General features: G+C 41.9%; 1 long non-coding RNA gene across 1 annotated transcript; it reads right to left on the reverse strand.

The window, feature by feature from the left end:
* Positions 1–9,252: 9,252 nt before the first annotated feature.
* Positions 9,253–14,456, reverse strand: LOC120516945. The gene is made up of 3 exons (XR_005630950.1): positions 13,385–14,456; positions 11,362–11,423; positions 9,253–10,593 (listed from the first exon to the last, which is right to left on the reverse strand). It is a non-coding gene; the product is annotated as an uncharacterized LOC120516945 (long non-coding RNA).
* Positions 14,457–16,875: the final 2,419 nt, after the last annotated feature.

A 16,875-nucleotide genomic window follows, 5' to 3' on the forward strand; every position in this document is an offset into this window, starting at 1 on the left:
ACAGGAGATGGGCCTGTTCCTTGTGGTGCTCACACAGTCCTTGAGTCTCCCAATCTGCCCGTTATCCAGGACACCACAGGCTCTCACCCACCTGCATAGCTCAGAGTTTACCCCTTAATAGGGAGTCCTGGATGGTACTGAAGGCACTGCAGAAATCAAAAAACAGAATCCTCACAGTGCTGCCAGCTTTGTCCAAGTGATGATAAGCCTTGTGAAGCTGACAGATAATTGTATCATCCACTCCAGTCTTTGTCCGACAGGCAGACTTCAGTGGGTCCAGGTGGTCTACCACAAGAGGACTCCTAGAGTCCAGTGCCAGTCTCTCAAAGGTCTTCGAGATGTAAGTGCCACTGGTCTGTTGTCATCAGGAGCCTCACGTATAAACGGTGCGTACGCACAGAAATGTTGCGTAAGAACTTTTCCACGTTCAAATCGCGATGTATAAAACCTACACTTGGCGTAAAGCCACGCACTTTTCCACGGTACCTCATGCCTTGTCGTACGCAAGTTTTCCGCTCGGTTTTGCAGACTGGCGGCACCCAGCGTCAAACCAGTGCTACTGTTCCTGTGTGGTTACTCCTTATTTTCCTGACGCGGCTTTATAAATACACTGAAACTAACCACATATTGTTTATTAGTGTAACGCATCTGATTGTAATTAACTTGTAACAATATAATGGTCCAGGGAACAGCCATAGTATTCCAAATACCATAACTGCTTTAGCGTTGTTACTCTCACTGCACCTTCCTCTTCTTATTTTTCTTCTTCTTCTTTCAGCTCCTCCCTTTAGGAGTTGCCACAGCGGATCATCTTTTTCCATATTACTCTAACTGCACGACTCAGAGTATTTATATCACTGTATCTGAGTATGAATCACAACAGCAGCTGATCGGAAAGAGAATTATCGGTATACAGTTTCATGGACACGCTGTCTCTGCCACTGCAAAACGTTTTAAAGCCTTTCCTGTACAGACCTCGCGGATCAGAAACAGTTTCATCCCAAGAACTTTAAATGCAGCCAATCAATTGCTCCTTGTAGAACTGTTAGTACAATCACCCCACTGTAAACTTGCACTACAGTTATAATATCGCACAACCTGAGCCACTTTATAAAGCGCGTATTTACATATGATGACGATATAATTTTTAAGGTGAAATGCAGCAAAATATGTTTATTAAATTATACAGATAAAACTTTAACTTCATTTAAATAATCTATATTCTTCTCTAGGACTGGCGTTAAGGATAGAATAATTAAACATGTACTACGAAGATATTTCAATGTTCCCTAAACGTTTTGAAGAATCGGCACTAAGCTTACAGATGGCTTAACTTCTATTACAGAGCTGATTGTGTGGCGATCGGTTACTTGGGTAAAGAAAAGCACTGACTGCAGTGACGGCTACGCCAATATATACTCACTCACTCACTCACTCACTCACTCATCACTAATTCTCCAACTTCCCGTGTGGGTGGAAGGCTGAAATTTGGCAGGTTCATTCCTTACAGCTTCCTTACAAAAGTTGGGCAGGTTTTATATCGAAATTCTACGCGTAATGGTCATAACTGGAAGCAGTTTTTCCCCATTTACTGTAATGGAGATGAGCTTCAACGCCGTGGGGGCGGAGTTTCGTGTGACATCATCACGCCTCCCACGTAATCACGCAGTACATAGAAAACCAGGAAGACCTCAAAAAGCGCTGAAGAAAATATGCATTATATAATTGAGAAGGCAGCGAAACAATAAGAAGCGAGCGAGTGACATATACAACCATATTCATGAGTTCTGCTACTGAAACAAAGCACATGTAAACCTACACTTTAAATTAAGTTCATAGACAGGCTGCCGCTGGCGTTTGTAATTTAGTGCCTGCCCATATAAGGCCATCCGTCAGCGGCAATCCAATAGCAAACTGCCACTAAATATTCACGGGTTAAGGACTGTGCTTATGGAGAGGAAGATGAGATGGTCAGGGTGGTGTTTGACACAAACTCAGCGAAACTGCGAGAGAAAGTTTTAAGTGCCAGGACTAAGGTAACATTAAATACAGCCATGGACATAGCACCAGATGGCACCAGCACAGCTGGGAACCTTCGATGCATGTACACCGAGCGGCTCACGTGAACTGACGCAGTGCACAGATAAAAGGCAACAGTTCCAAAGAGCGCTGAACAAAAACCGAATTACACAATTGAAAAGGCAGCAAAAAATATGAAGCGTCTGATACATACAAGCATATTCATAAATCCAACTACTGCGGAAACAAAGCACACGTTGGAAAAGTCAATGTCCCGCTAAAGGAAGACAGTGTAAAAACCCGTGCATGCAGTGTGTCAGGTCTCAGATAAAGAAGAAGACGAGCTGTTTATTGATGCAGTAAGAAACGAATCGATGAATGAAACCTGTCATCTTTACAACGATTGACAAACACGGAATGTAACTTGAACACAACACATCCTACAAATACGAACCTGATTGAAAGAAATAATGATAATCAAATCCTTGATGACAGCAACACTCAGTAACACTCACAAAACAAATACTGTATATTGACAGTCATGTTACGTTATTTTTAAAATGTTCCCTTTTCTTTTCTAGCTTTTTAACACACTACTTCTCGCTGATACGCTGGTATATATATATATATATGTATATATATATACCCGATCTACATACTCGAATAATGGATACTTTATTCGCCATCAATGATTGTTTTGGTAAAGCCATACTCAGTGTATTCATTAGATGAACGGTAAAAAGTAAGGGCAAGGGAGGATGACTTATTGAGGCATGCAGGCTGTAGTCTTGCGTCAACTCTATCTGAATTGCGCGATCACATTTGAAAAATATATCTTTTCAAGTTCTATTTAGTCCATATGTGTCAAACTCAAGGGTCAGGGCCACATCCGCCCGGCGTAATTATATCCGCCCCGAGATCATTTTATATACTGTATTATTGTTATTAAAGCCCGGGTATATGAAGCGCTGGTAACACAATAAACTACAGATCCCATAATGCAGCGCTTCAGCTGCCTTGCCGAACAGTTACCGCGTTAATCAAGTCTAGCTTATGATGCTGCAAGTTATTGCGAAGCTAGCTCACACGATGCTGAAGAGAAAAGTTGATTCTGAAAATAGAGCCTTTAAAAACCGATGGGAGGCTGAGTATATGTTTACTGAACCCGTGTGTCTCATTTGTGGAGCTAATGTGGCTGTAATTACAGAATTTAATCTAAGACGGCACTATAAAACAAAACAGATACAGAAAGCAGAAGAATTAAATAAGAATCTGACACTTCAGCGGACGTTTTTACCCGTGCACAATCACAAAGTGATTTCAATTGAGCTGCTTTTATGGGAGACACAACCACTTGCCCCACTTTCCCTGTTGCCAAGTAATGTTAAACCAAGTCGTCACTACGGTGTTCCCAAATACGCACTTTGCTGATAAACTGAGCGCACTGAGTTTGCACGGCGCTTTGGTGACTTTGAAGAACAAAAAAAGTCCGTCTACATGCGGCTCGAACCTTGTGCATGTTTGGTAGCACATATCTGTGTGAGAAGCTCTTCTCAGTGATAAAGACTAACAAAACAGCACACAGGAGTCGCCTCACTGATGAGCACCTGCAATCCATCCTGAGAATCTCCACAACACAGAACCTCACACCAAACAGAAACGAACCTGTGGCCAAAAAAAGATGCCAGGCGTCCAGCTCTAAAATGACATATGAGCAAAGACAACTGAATGATTTGATTTGTTATTGCTGAAAGGAACACATTTTATTTATATTTCTAGGTTTTGTTATGCAGCATGTTCATATTTGAATTTGTATAATTTTGACAGGATATATTTTTATGGAGAGCAAAATCTTTTGGGATATTTAAAATCTAAGTTTATTTTTATATATAAAATTACATAAGAGTAAAGAAATTTGAATGTTTGTTCTTTTAATGTTTACTTTATTTCTAACTTGTATAATTTAGACAGGATATATTTTTATGGAGAGCAAAATATTATAAGTTGTTTAAGGTTTGAGTTGATTTATTCAGGAATAATATTCCTGTCTGTTTTTACCATTCCTACCAAAGATATTTCTGTCGACTAAATAAAAATTCCTTCTATTTAAAATTTAAATAGAACTTGAACAAATACGATAGTTCATAATATCCACGCAGACTTGCACGTAAGAGCGGGTGTCATCCGTTTTAACAAACAGCGTATTGCACTGATACGAAATAGCTGTGTGTGTATATATGTAGATATGTATGTATATGTATATATATGTTTATATATGTGTGTGTGTATGTATGTATATATATATATATGTATTTGTGTGTATATATGTGTGTGTATGTATGTATGTGTGTATGTATATGTATGTGTATATGTGTAGATATGTATATATATGTATATATGTGTATATGTATAGATATGTATATATATATGTTAGTGTGTGTGTGTAAATATATATATATATGACAACAACACTCATCACTCACAACAGTGACAAAACAATAACATTGACAATCATGTTACGTTATTTTCAAAATGTTTCCTTTTCTTTTTTATTGCTTCTTTAACTTACTACTTCTCCGCTGCGAAGCGCGGGTATTTTGCTATATTGAATATAACACAGAAAGAGAAAATAACAACACAGCTAAAAACGCAGCGACAAATTTTGGCAAAAGTTAAATGCTTGTGTCATAAGCACGAGGCGGCTATGCAGTGTCTGCAACGGACGAGGCCATCCACCGTGCATAAGCTACTTTACTGACATTGGCGGGCGAAGGAGCCACCGATTCTTCCTCTGCCCAGTGCCACCCCTGAGTACTGCTGCAGTAAATTATTTCATCGAAGTAAAAAACATGTTTAATAACGTGCTTTTAACTCCTATCATTATGATAATGATATCACGTATACATCTCAGTATTTTAGTTATTCAGAGAGCTGTAATATCACGAATGTAATGGACTCTGTGTCCAGTTGGAGGAAGAGAGCCGGTGTTCTAACGAAACATCCTACCCATCGAAATGATCTACTCACTGATACTACTCATGCGCAGACTAAAATTATGCAACTTTTCTCGAAGCTTACCAACTGTTCGTCGATCTGTCCTACCTAGTGTTGAAGTTTGAGCTGTTACTGTATTTCAGTAATATGTATGCTTTTCTTAGCCTTACTACATTAATGTATTTATTACATGATCCATATAGAATAAATTTAAATATGTTAACATTTACATAAATTTGATAGACGACTTCTAAATACATGTTAAATGATGACATGGTATAACGTTATAAGTTTAATGTTAGTAGTAGGCATTCGTCCATCTCGAAAGATGATGTTTGCGCTCTGGAATGATCTTCAGTTGTGTTTTTGAGAGCAGCGTCTGGAGTGACTCAGCAGTCCGATCCTAGATCGACAGTCTCTTCTACAGTGGCTGCAGGTGAAGCTGTATGGGGGGCCCCGAGTCCTGTTTCTGCTGTCTCATTTTTCTCCTTTGCCTTCTGGTTTCCATCTGTTGACTGCGATGTTGCTCACCCCTCTTGATGCCTTCATGGACAGTCTGGCGCCAGGCGTTCCGGTCATCAGCAAGCTGTTCCCAACTGTCAGGGTCGATGCCAGTCAGCTTGAGATCGCGTTTACAGACATCTTTGAAGCGAAGATGTGGGCGACCAATGGGGCGGTGTCCTGCGGCCAATTCACCATACAGAATGTCTTTGGGTATGCGTAAGTTTAATGTTACGACTTACAATAAACGGATGGGTGTAACATATACGGTGTATATACCGTATCTGCCATTTAAATAAACTACGGTAGGATACTTCGACAAAGTAGGACAAATCGTCAGAACACCGGGACCCCATCATTCGAGGGTTGTTTTTTTAAGATCGACGCAAGCTACGTATCAGTACTACGAAGTTTAATGCTAAGCTTACTGCCCTTTCCCGGGGAAGGAACGAATTGGAAATTAATCCACAAGAAATTAGCTTTCCTGCACCAGAAAGCTTGCGCAGAAGAAGAGTGCACAGACAATTTGAGTAAAATTTTGACTACAAAGCGCAAGATCAACCAATACTTGATCCAAAGGATAAATATCGCATTGAGTTTTTCGATGTATTGCTTGACCAAGTGATATCGTCAATGACTGAGCGCTTTGACCAAATGAAAGGTCATTATGATTACTTTGGTTTTCTTTATAATTATGAGAGAATAAAATGTCTAAGTGATGCGGATTTGATTAAATCCTGTGAGGATCTCAATGTGATATTAACAGATGAAACGACTGGTTCCGATATTGATGCTCAGGACTTGTTCTCTGAATTGCGTATTTTGGCAAATCTGGTTGTAGTGTTCTCTAGATTGAAGTAGTGACACACTCAGAATAACGTTTTAAATGTTGTTTATTGTTAACAGTGTTTAACCAACTCGCCATACAGCGTGCCTTTTTAAACCACAACCCTCCCTCCAGCAGTCATACGTCTCAAAAGACGCAGACCATAGCAATCAACACCCGAACATAAAAGCCTCATTTAACAACCATATACAACGTTTTCCCCCCTCTTCCACCAATTGAATTAGGTGTGAAAAGAGGTTAGAAAGTCTTGGAAGCGGGCAGGCCTTGAACGCAGTCTTGCAGCTCGAGATAATGGGGTTCCACTGCTAGCAGTGGGTTGAGATTCTGTATTCAGGTAAGGTGACCATCCGTCACAGTTTTCCAGGGACAGCCGTCGTTTTCGGACATCCGTCCCCACTCAGAAACATGTCCCCGTTTTGTCCCCGGTTTAAGATTTCGTCCCTGGTTTCAGCTGGTTCACTTTTTTGAATGTATCTCATCACCAGGATAATTTGAACTCGGCGCGCATGCGCGGTGTTTTGACGGAGGTTATGCTTTACCGCATCCTGCAACGTTGGCGAGAAATCACATGATAAGTTTTCGCTTTGTATGTAGTCTACGCTCCTCTAGCCCCCCAAAACCCATGTCCCCGGAATGGCTCAAAAAATTCTGGTCACCTTAATTCAGGGGAAGAAGAAGGTGGGCCTTGGACATCCAAGTTGTGTCATCTGAGGTAGGGTTGCCCTTGATGATGCTATCAGATCCTGAAGGGGCTGGCACCTTGCGCAGCCTGCTGGCGTGCCACCGAGACCCATCCACTAACTGAAAGGCTCTTAATCTGAAGGGGTGATGACCAGAAGGAGTGAAGCTTGCTAGAGCGGCATGGGCGGCAGACCCTAACCCAGTCCATCAGCTTGAAATTGGGAATCCGTATTCTCCTCTTCCTGTTGAAATCATGCTGGGACTTTGCTTGTCGCTTTTGCACGTTTGACTCAGCTGACTTGGTGGGTGAAAAAAGTTGTAGGGGGACGACGTCTATGCAAGGGTAGTTCCAGCTCACGGCCTAGCATAAGTTTGGCTGGGGAAGCCCCAGTCGTAACATGCTGAGCAGCAGGGTCTGTGGCAGTGCTTCATTAAAAGAGAAACCCTGAGACAGGCGAGCCCTGAGGCCATTTTATAGGCTTTGATTAAAGCGTTCAACCCCTCAATTAGCCTGGGGGTGATAAAAGGATGTTTTAATATGGCGTATACCCCGGTTTTGGACAAAATCAGTGAACACAGCAGATGTGAACTGTGGACCATTATCCGTTGTAATGCATTTTGGTGAACCCCAGCGAGCAAACAGTGTGTCCAGAAAACCGATGAGGGACTCTGCTGTGACTGAGCCCATGGGAAATGACCTCTGGCCACTTTGCGTGAAGGTCGTATGCGACTGCCAAGAGGCGCTGGTGATGTGGCACACCTTTTAATTCGCCACAGATATCAACTTGAATGTGTTGCCAAGGCTGATCAGGCCAGGCCAAGGGTTAGAGAGGAGGCATTGGCGGGGGGCCAATCTTACCACTTATTAAGCATGGTGCACAGTTGCGTACCAGCTCTTCTAAGTCACGGTCAATGCCAGGCCACCCGACTAGGTCCCTGCAGCGTTGCTTTAATTTCGCAATTCCGAGGTGGCCCTGATGAGCCATGGCCAGGAGTCGGACCCGACCCCTGAGGCTGCTGGGCACAACTGTGCGAATTACGGCCACTTTTGTTACATTTTAGTTTCTTACTCTGCCGTTTCTATACGCGTGCAGTGTTAGGCCTCTCCAATAAGAGCTGCACGTGGACATTAAAATGTGCCAAACGCAGGGTGGGCGCTTTGGAGGACTATTTCGGACAAAATTAAATAAATAAATTAATAAAAGCGCAAATAAATAAAAGTATTGTGAAATGTGAGCATAAATAAATAAATAAATGTATCATGAAATGAAGCCTTAATAAATTTGTCATGAAATGAGAGCATAAATAAATAAATGTATCATGAAATGAAGCCTTGATAAATAAATGTATCATGAAATGAGAGCATAAATAAATAAATGTGTCACGAAATATGTTTTTCGTTGCTTATTTATTTATTTCATTTTGTCCGTAACATTCCTGCAAACCGTCATGAAATACGACTTGAAGTAAAACTGTCACTTTCTCTCGTCAAAGTTGAGAGGGTGGGCTCTAACACGCCCTCTAGTTACTGATTGGTGAATCGATAACACAAGAATTAATTAGAGAAATGTTTACTACTGCCGATGAAATGGATTCTGCCGAAGATATTACGTATTTCAGTGAGAGAATTGAAGATTTATCGGAAGAAATTACAATGTTGGCGGCCCTTTTAGACTCCGATATAGATGAAACTATTTTTGAAAATATCGAAGAACTGGTGGAACGGACTCTACTATACTCCAGTTCAGGTGATGCAGTTCCCTGCTCTGGACGACATTCCAGCTGAGTCAATAGAACACCTTCTGCTATGCGGTTTAAAAGTACGACAGATTGCAGATCTATATGGTGTATCGGAGAAGACGATCACAAGGCGAATGAGCGAGTCTGATATACGGTAAACTGCAACAGCTGTATTAGTTTAGGTACTTTGACATGGAATGCCTAAAGCAGCTCCAACTAATATTTTGAACTGATTATTTGACCCTTGTTTTACGAGTATAAAGCAAGGTGCATATTCGCAGCTACTTTTTCAAACAACTGTACAGCTCTGATCAGTGGCAAAGTTGTTCAGTTCAAAATATTATTAAATAAAATCGTGACATTTATTTATTTAGGCTCTCATTTCATGACACATTTATTTATTTATGCTCACATTTCACAGTACTTTTATTTATTTACGCATTTATTTATTCATTTAATTTTGTCCGAAATATTCCTCCATAGGGCGCAGTCGATGACTGTGGGCTGCAGTGGCCACTCGTCCTGCTCCGTCTTGAATCATCAAGTTGGTTCAGAAAGTCAAATCCAGTTGTTAAACGGTCCGCTTACGGGCTATTCACCGCATTACCACAGGGGTGCGCTGTGTCCTTTCCAATTCATTTAATACTCTCTAAGAAAGAACTGTCCGTACAAAGATAAAAGGAGCAGATACATTTTTAGAACTAATCACACCCTCTCATAATGGGTCACGATTTCCCACCACCATACATAAGTTGTTAGTTGAATCATCTAATAAAAAAAATAAATATTCATTTCACTCCTGCTGACAATGTTAGGTGTTCTTTCTAGATTTGAAGGGTGAATCTAAACATTGCACTATCACATCCAGTTTTTGAGGGATGAAGGTTTATAATAAAAAAAAATTAGAGAGGGAAAAAGGTTATTTTTAAAAATTATTTAAACTTGAAAAAAAATGACACAATTGCTTTAAATGTAATTACTGCTCACAAAAGGAAGTCACCTGGTAGTTCTGTCATATAACCCTCTGGAAGTGTTTCACAGCGTAATGACCAACAGATGTCTTCTCATGCTTTCCACCAGAACGCCTCTCCATCTGAGCGATATCCTGGTGGAACCTCTCCATGTGTTCATCATCGATCATTCCCATGTCCTCTTGGTGGTGGAATCCAAATGAGAGTGAAGGAAACGGAGTTTTAAAGAGATGTTACATTCAGGTGTTAGGGAGGAAGACAGAAGCTCCTCAAGTAATTCCTCATAGTTTTTCCACCTTTGTATCTCCAAGAAAATTGAGTTTTCTTGTCTGTAATAGCAAGAAGGACGACCACCTACCTGATGGAGAATGGCTATACCAACAACAACTGATAGAATGTCTGAGTCCCAGGCTTCCCAGGGTGCATGTCTCGATGATTTAAGAAGAGAAGCAGGCCACCAAAAAGGGAGAAGACCGACCAGTAACGTCATACAGCAAGACCTCAATGTGAATGGGTCGGCCCCTCACCAGCTCATCACCTTTGCACTGGAATTCTTTCACATCCTCAATAACATCAAAGCTGTGGTCATGAAGTATTCCCGGGACCTGCATCGGTGCTTGGCCCTCCAAAGGTTCACCGCAGACTGGTAACAGCTGGAAGCAGGGTTTGCAACGGGATATCCCACCTCTCGGTCATCTTTGTAGCAGACTTTGAAGTCATCCTGATCGGAGCAAGGCAGGTGTTGGGTGGGGTCCTTGTGGGAATGAGCTTACATCTGCAAGGGCCAGGGGTCTCAAATGTAAGACATTGCCTGGATTTGAACATGAAAATATGTATACACTGAAAAACAGGAAAAAAAGATTTATAAACCTTAAAGTATGACACCATTTACTCTTTATAAATCACAATCATTTTGTAAATGTGTGTAGGTGAACACACTTCCACCCCCACCTGTTTGCCACCCTCAAACAACCATATATGGACTATGCTAATGAGCCTCATACATATGCATTGATAATGCTTAGCAGCCTCCCACCCAACACACCCAGACACCAGCACCACCTGCACTTGAGCAGGCCCAGAGCGCACTCTTCACCCCATTGCGTTCCTTTTCTCTGCACTCGGGGGAGTCTGGGAAAGACGTGAGGTGCAGGAGTCCGAGTGGGTAGCCACTAATACCCGGCACCCATAACGACACGATTGCTGTTACAATGAACTGTAAAGCCCGTATGACATATGGAGGGTTCAGCCAGCTGCCTAACCAACTAGCCAGCCATCACGTACGGCACCATCAGCAAGTTGTCTGCCAACGCCACTTGGCCTCAGAATAAATGAATCACGGGTTGACCCAGGCCACTGAGCCACAGGGTTTGTCAGTCTCATCCTGGCGTCACAGACGACTTGGGCGTTAATCGAATGTCACTGCTCACGGTTAGCAAAAGCAGCGTCATTCTCACCAGGTGCCCTTATTGTAATAGGAGTGCTGTCAGTTGTTCCAGTTACGTTAGAAAAGCCAGACGCTGCTGCAAATGGCCTTTTTATGTTGGCAGAAAACATGTTTTACGTACAAGCACCCACACCATACGAAAACTGGATTTAGCGCCTTACCGGATGGTTCATGGCTTCCAGCACAGTTTACTTGAGATGCGACAACAGGTAGTGGATATAAACTGACCAAAAAAAAAAAAAAAAAAGTTATTTTCAGTGCAAATACGCAGCATTGGCCCTCTTGAAAGGGAACCAAAATACAGCCTGTGCATCATATTCATAACATCTGAGGTGTAATACGTTTGTCACATCAACACATATTAAAATATCGGCTTGATGAGAAGTATGGCGACGACCCTGGGGTATGGAAGATGGAAGAATGGAGTTAACCGCTTACGGCGTTTGTGGGTGAACGGCCTAAAAAAGAACCGTTTGGCTTCATCGATGCCGATTACACCACACCGCCCTGATCTTCAGCAGTGACGCTAACACTCCCAGTTGCTTGGTCCGCTACCAGTTCTGCATCTCTACGCTCTCCTCGGGATTGAAGAAACTTATGTGCCACACTGTTGTCACCCGAATGCATCCCTCGGAGTGCCACATCTGCACCCCCACTTACCTGCTTCTTCTTTTGTTTAATGCCGGTTAGCAAACCAACTTAAGGTGCATTACTGCCACCAACTGGACAGGAGTGTGATGCAGGAAAGGGGAAAGAAAAAAAAAAATTAGGACTAGAAATACCTAAACAATATAATTTATATTTTCTAATTAAATACTCTCTACTGTATACAGTAGTCTTAAATAACAGAATTTGGATCTATGAATAAATTTAAACTCATCTCCATACCTTAATAATTGTTGCAATGTCAAATTACCCATTCCTGGGGATTTCAAATATTAAAATTGTTGTCGTTTATAAGCCACACACCCTAATGAGATATGCTCAACTGTCTCTAATTGATTGCAAGCCTTGCATACACCAGACGGATGCTGTCCCATCTTTTACGGTGTATAACTAACTTAATCTAGTGCGCCCAATTCTGAGGCGTCTTAATATTATTTCTTCCCTTCTCATTTTGCCATGAATCCAGCTCTGCTTTCTATTCTATATGTAGGTCTTCCCTTACCTTCAGGGTCCCACATTTTTTGCCACATCTCATCAATTTTTAAGATCAGAAGACTTTTAATTTCTGATTTACTAAATGTCACCTGTAGTACTAGGGTGTTGTACCGTGTTAGCCATTATGAATGTAGAGAAAAGCCAAGCAAAATGACACCTTTTATTGGCTAACTAAAAAGATTACAATATGCAAGCTTTTGATTACATCTTGCTTGAAGAAGGTGCCTGAGTTGCCTCGAAAACTTAATGTCACTGCTGAAATACTACGGTTTCCATAAGGAATGTCAAGTCTAGTAAAAGGATATTTATCATATTTTATTCACTGTACAGGAAAAAAAAATCTCATATATTAAAAGGAAGTTGCTACTTTGAAAGCTTAACCAATGCTAAACAAAAAATTAAAGAATTAAGAGGGGTTCCCAAACTTTTTCATATGACTGTATATACACACATCATTTTAATTACCGTAAATGACAGATATAGCAGTAAGGTATTGTACCCTGTTAGCCATTATGGATGTAATGAGAAACCTGCACTGCCTGACGTACACAAGTTTTAAATATGATTGGCTGAAGTTGAAAATGATATGCCACGCCCACTTTACTCCGCTCTGCAGCAGTATCTATTTGCAAACTCAACTGATCACTGACTATATGAAACCTTTCGAGGCAGCTCAGGCCTCTTCTTCAGGCAAGTTGTAATCACGCTGCCTACAAAGCTTGCATATAGTAATCGGTTCAATAAAATTTGTGATCTTACTTGATTTCTCATTGCAATTATAGATATATAAGCATATATAATTTTAACATATAAGTACACGTATATGTAAATAAGTTCACATATAGAAGAGAACATGCATAGTTACACATCACTTTCAAAACGAATTCCACAAGAACAGCCATGATGAGAAAGACAAGCGTAGGACAACCCGAGCACACAACGTATAAAATTTTTGCTACATACAACTCGGGACGGTGCCGCTCAGATCGGCACGTCTGACAACCCTGTGCTGAACCCACTTACCTGCTGCTCACGGGCTGCCTTATAGCCGGCTTCTCCTCCAGGTAACTCCTGCCCCTTGGACATTCCGAGGTCACCTTTAGAGCGTGTTCGGACCCTGAGCTCGCTGCAGTCTATGTATGCGACGAGTCGTTCTTTAGCTGGCTAGGCAGCATTTCCCTACTTGGTCAAGGGAGTCCTCATTTCCCACTGTCTCCAAAAACGTTGCCCGAGTCAGGGTTGCCATAGATATGCATTCGTTCTCCCGTCACGTTTTCTTTTCTAAATCCCAACGTGTACACGTTTTTATAAATCTAATGCCTGGTCGTTTTCTCCGATTCTTCAAGGCGATGTGATTGGCTCCGTGTGGGTGAGTCCTGCTCATACTGGTCTGGTGTCGTATGGTTCGGCTCGGCTCAGCCCTACCTTGCGTTTCATCTCCGCGGGATTCCCGCCGCACTAACGAACGAACGTCATGTTATTGGATACTTCTGTGAAACGGAAAATTTATCAGGTAACTTAGATATTTTCCTACCATCATCTGTGTCGTCCATTGATTAATTAAATGTATATAACTTTCAGAAACTTAAAGATAGCATGCATAATGAAAAGAGTTCCCATCACTTAAATATTCGGTCGGTGTACATCTGTTCTTACTGACATCCACCCGTTTTATGGAAGCCAAGTAACCCAATCAGGATGGTAAACCGGAGTCTACCAAGTGAAAGACATGGAATGCGAGGGTCCTGTAGAACACACCCAGCCGGAGCCCCGGGAGGTCAACCACGTCTTTACGATGTGAGTGGAAAACGCAGGTGCAAACGCCACACGGCCGGGGTAAGATGTGGAGTTAGCGATAAACTGCGCCGCCCGCCGTGTCAGCCTTCATTGCTGTTTCTGAAGATATCTGAGCAATACGAACCCAATGGAGTCATTTTTCTTGCTGCCTTATTAATAAACGGGTTGTATCTAAATGTCAATTGTTCACACTTTAGTTAATTATTCACATGTACTTGTGTCATTCATCACTGATATTCATAATATCATCAAACTTGCAAGTTATTTTCGATTTTTCCCGCTGCAGCTTCACTGAGCACGCGGAGACTGACGGATAAGATGCAGCACACGTGACGTTACTAAGCCTATTAATTAACCAAAAACGTGACGTAATACGCTTAATTAATTAGAGTCCACAGGCTAAGCGTCAGTTTTCATACAGCTCGCTTGAGTATTATGGAGATTTTTTTCCTGTAAATTAATAAAATATTAAAAATATCCTTTTAATACATTTGAACGAGTAGTCAGCGTGTACGACGCGCTCCTTTTCTATTCAAATCAAAGCACATTAAAGTCATTTTAGACACTGAAGGCGAACAATGAAAGTCGTCAAGCAGCGGCGATCCATTGGTAGATAGACGCATTCCTCAAATTCCTCCGACTATCCCGGGCTCGGCGTCTCTCCTCTTTCAGTTTATTATCTTTTGTGCTCTTTCTTTATGTATAGCGTGTATTACCTTATTGCTGATTTTGGCTTCTTATGCAAATCAGGGGGTATGAACCTTTTTTTTTAAGAGTTAACCCTTGACTTCTTCCTCTTCCTGATGTTTTGTTCTTTTATAATTAACGTCTCTCGACGTGGGTCATGTTTTGAGGAGTGATGCTTTGTGTGTAACTGTTCAGTTTGGTTCTCTGTCACCGCGTCCATGGATTTGACGAGGTTTGTCACAAAAGGGAACACATACATGACCATTGGACATATCATAACATGCTCCATCCTTCAAGGTGGCATAGACCTGGTGTCTATCCTGGCACCACTTGGCACAAGGCAGGAAAACTGGAACTGAGTGCCACTCCATTACAGAGGTTAGCAAGACCTACATAGATACGGAGGAAACGTGCCAACTCCACACAAACCACAACCTGGCACTGGCGTCCAGCCGAAGACTCTGAATCCCTAAATGCCACATGGCATTACATGACTTTTCCAGATATTTTCAGTCATAGACTTCATATACATAATCTTAGCAAGCTGAAGGCTGTCGTGAAGTCTGACATACCCAGCGCCTTGCTCCCACTAGTCTGCGATTTGATTTTGTGTGAAACAGAAGGGATGGGCTCTGTGTGAACGAGAGATGACCCGGCAGTACAAGACATACAATGCAGTGACAAGAAATGAAAAACATTTAGTGTTTCTGACCTGGAAAGCAAATGAGAGGCTCGTCTGTCTGATGTTGTATGTGATATGGACCATGACAGAATGGAAAGCAAAGCAGAGTTTCTGGCTCAACTCCCCATACCTGTAAACCTTTTGTGCAGCACTGGCTCCATCGAGCTTTGATACTTCAGAAATATGAAACCGTACTGGAATGTCATCACACGGTCATGTAAAAAAATCAGAAGCCATGTGACATGAGACTGCATCATAGACGAGACTGAAGTTAGCCACTGATTCGCTTGCAGTCACTTACTTATTCACACAACTTATTCAAACCAGTTGCTTATTCTGTGTTAACGAGACAAAATATTTTGCAGTGTATATATTATTGTGTCATTGTAACTGATCCATTATTTGAAAAAAGAAATATTCCTATATCTTGAGCCTATATTTATATATTTATATATATAGGAGGAGAACTGGCATCGCGGCCAGGAACACTCCTTATAATTTTCTTCGTAACTATTAACTCCCTTCATCGCTACCCCACTGACTGAGGTGGGCTGGCGCCCTGCCTGGGGTTTGTTTCCTGCCTTGCACCCTGTGTTGGCTGGGATTGGCTCCAGCAGACCCCCGTGACCCTGTAGTTAGGATATAGCAGGTTGGATAATGGATGGATGGATGGCTACCCCACTGATTCCCATAATGACTATCCTGATAATTCCCTTCATACCTTGTAGCAGTGCTTATCACTGGAAGGACTCCATTTCCCAGCAGCCCCAAAGGCTATTGCCCTCATTGGATGTCAGAAATGGGTGCAGGGGCTGTTGGGGACAAGAAGGACCAGCGGGAAACTTGAAAAGGGGCCGGTGAAGCAGCAAGAGGAGAAGTTTGTGTTTCCGTGTAGCCCTATGTTCTGTCCAACATAACCCCGGTGAAATCATTTATACCCTGGGTCGGTTCTCGCAAGGATGAATGGGCTGCCTCTTGCCTGCCTGTCATGTGAATAGTGGTGGATTAGTCGCTGTGCGTTTTCAGAGGGAGCGCTCCCACAAATCTCACCCCTCGCCGCTCAGGACTACTGGTAGGACTGTTTAATTCATTTCTTATGGTAAGCTGTTCCCAGGATCGTCATCATCATCTTTACTGCATACCATTTCATCTGTTTCTGCTGCATTGGAACTGTGCTAAGGACTTTGTCGTGAGCGTTTATTGTTTGGGGCTGATTGTTGTCTGTAATATTTGTATCACTGAAGGGGAAGGGTTGTCTGATTTGTGTTGTTTATATTTGATTTTCCTCTTAATATATTACTCACTCATTTGTTTGATTCGTGTCTCTTGTCTGTGAGTGTGTGCAGGT

This window comes from Polypterus senegalus, chromosome 16, assembly GCF_016835505.1.
Source record: "Polypterus senegalus isolate Bchr_013 chromosome 16, ASM1683550v1, whole genome shotgun sequence".
NCBI classification, from domain to species: domain Eukaryota; kingdom Metazoa; phylum Chordata; class Cladistia; order Polypteriformes; family Polypteridae; genus Polypterus; species Polypterus senegalus.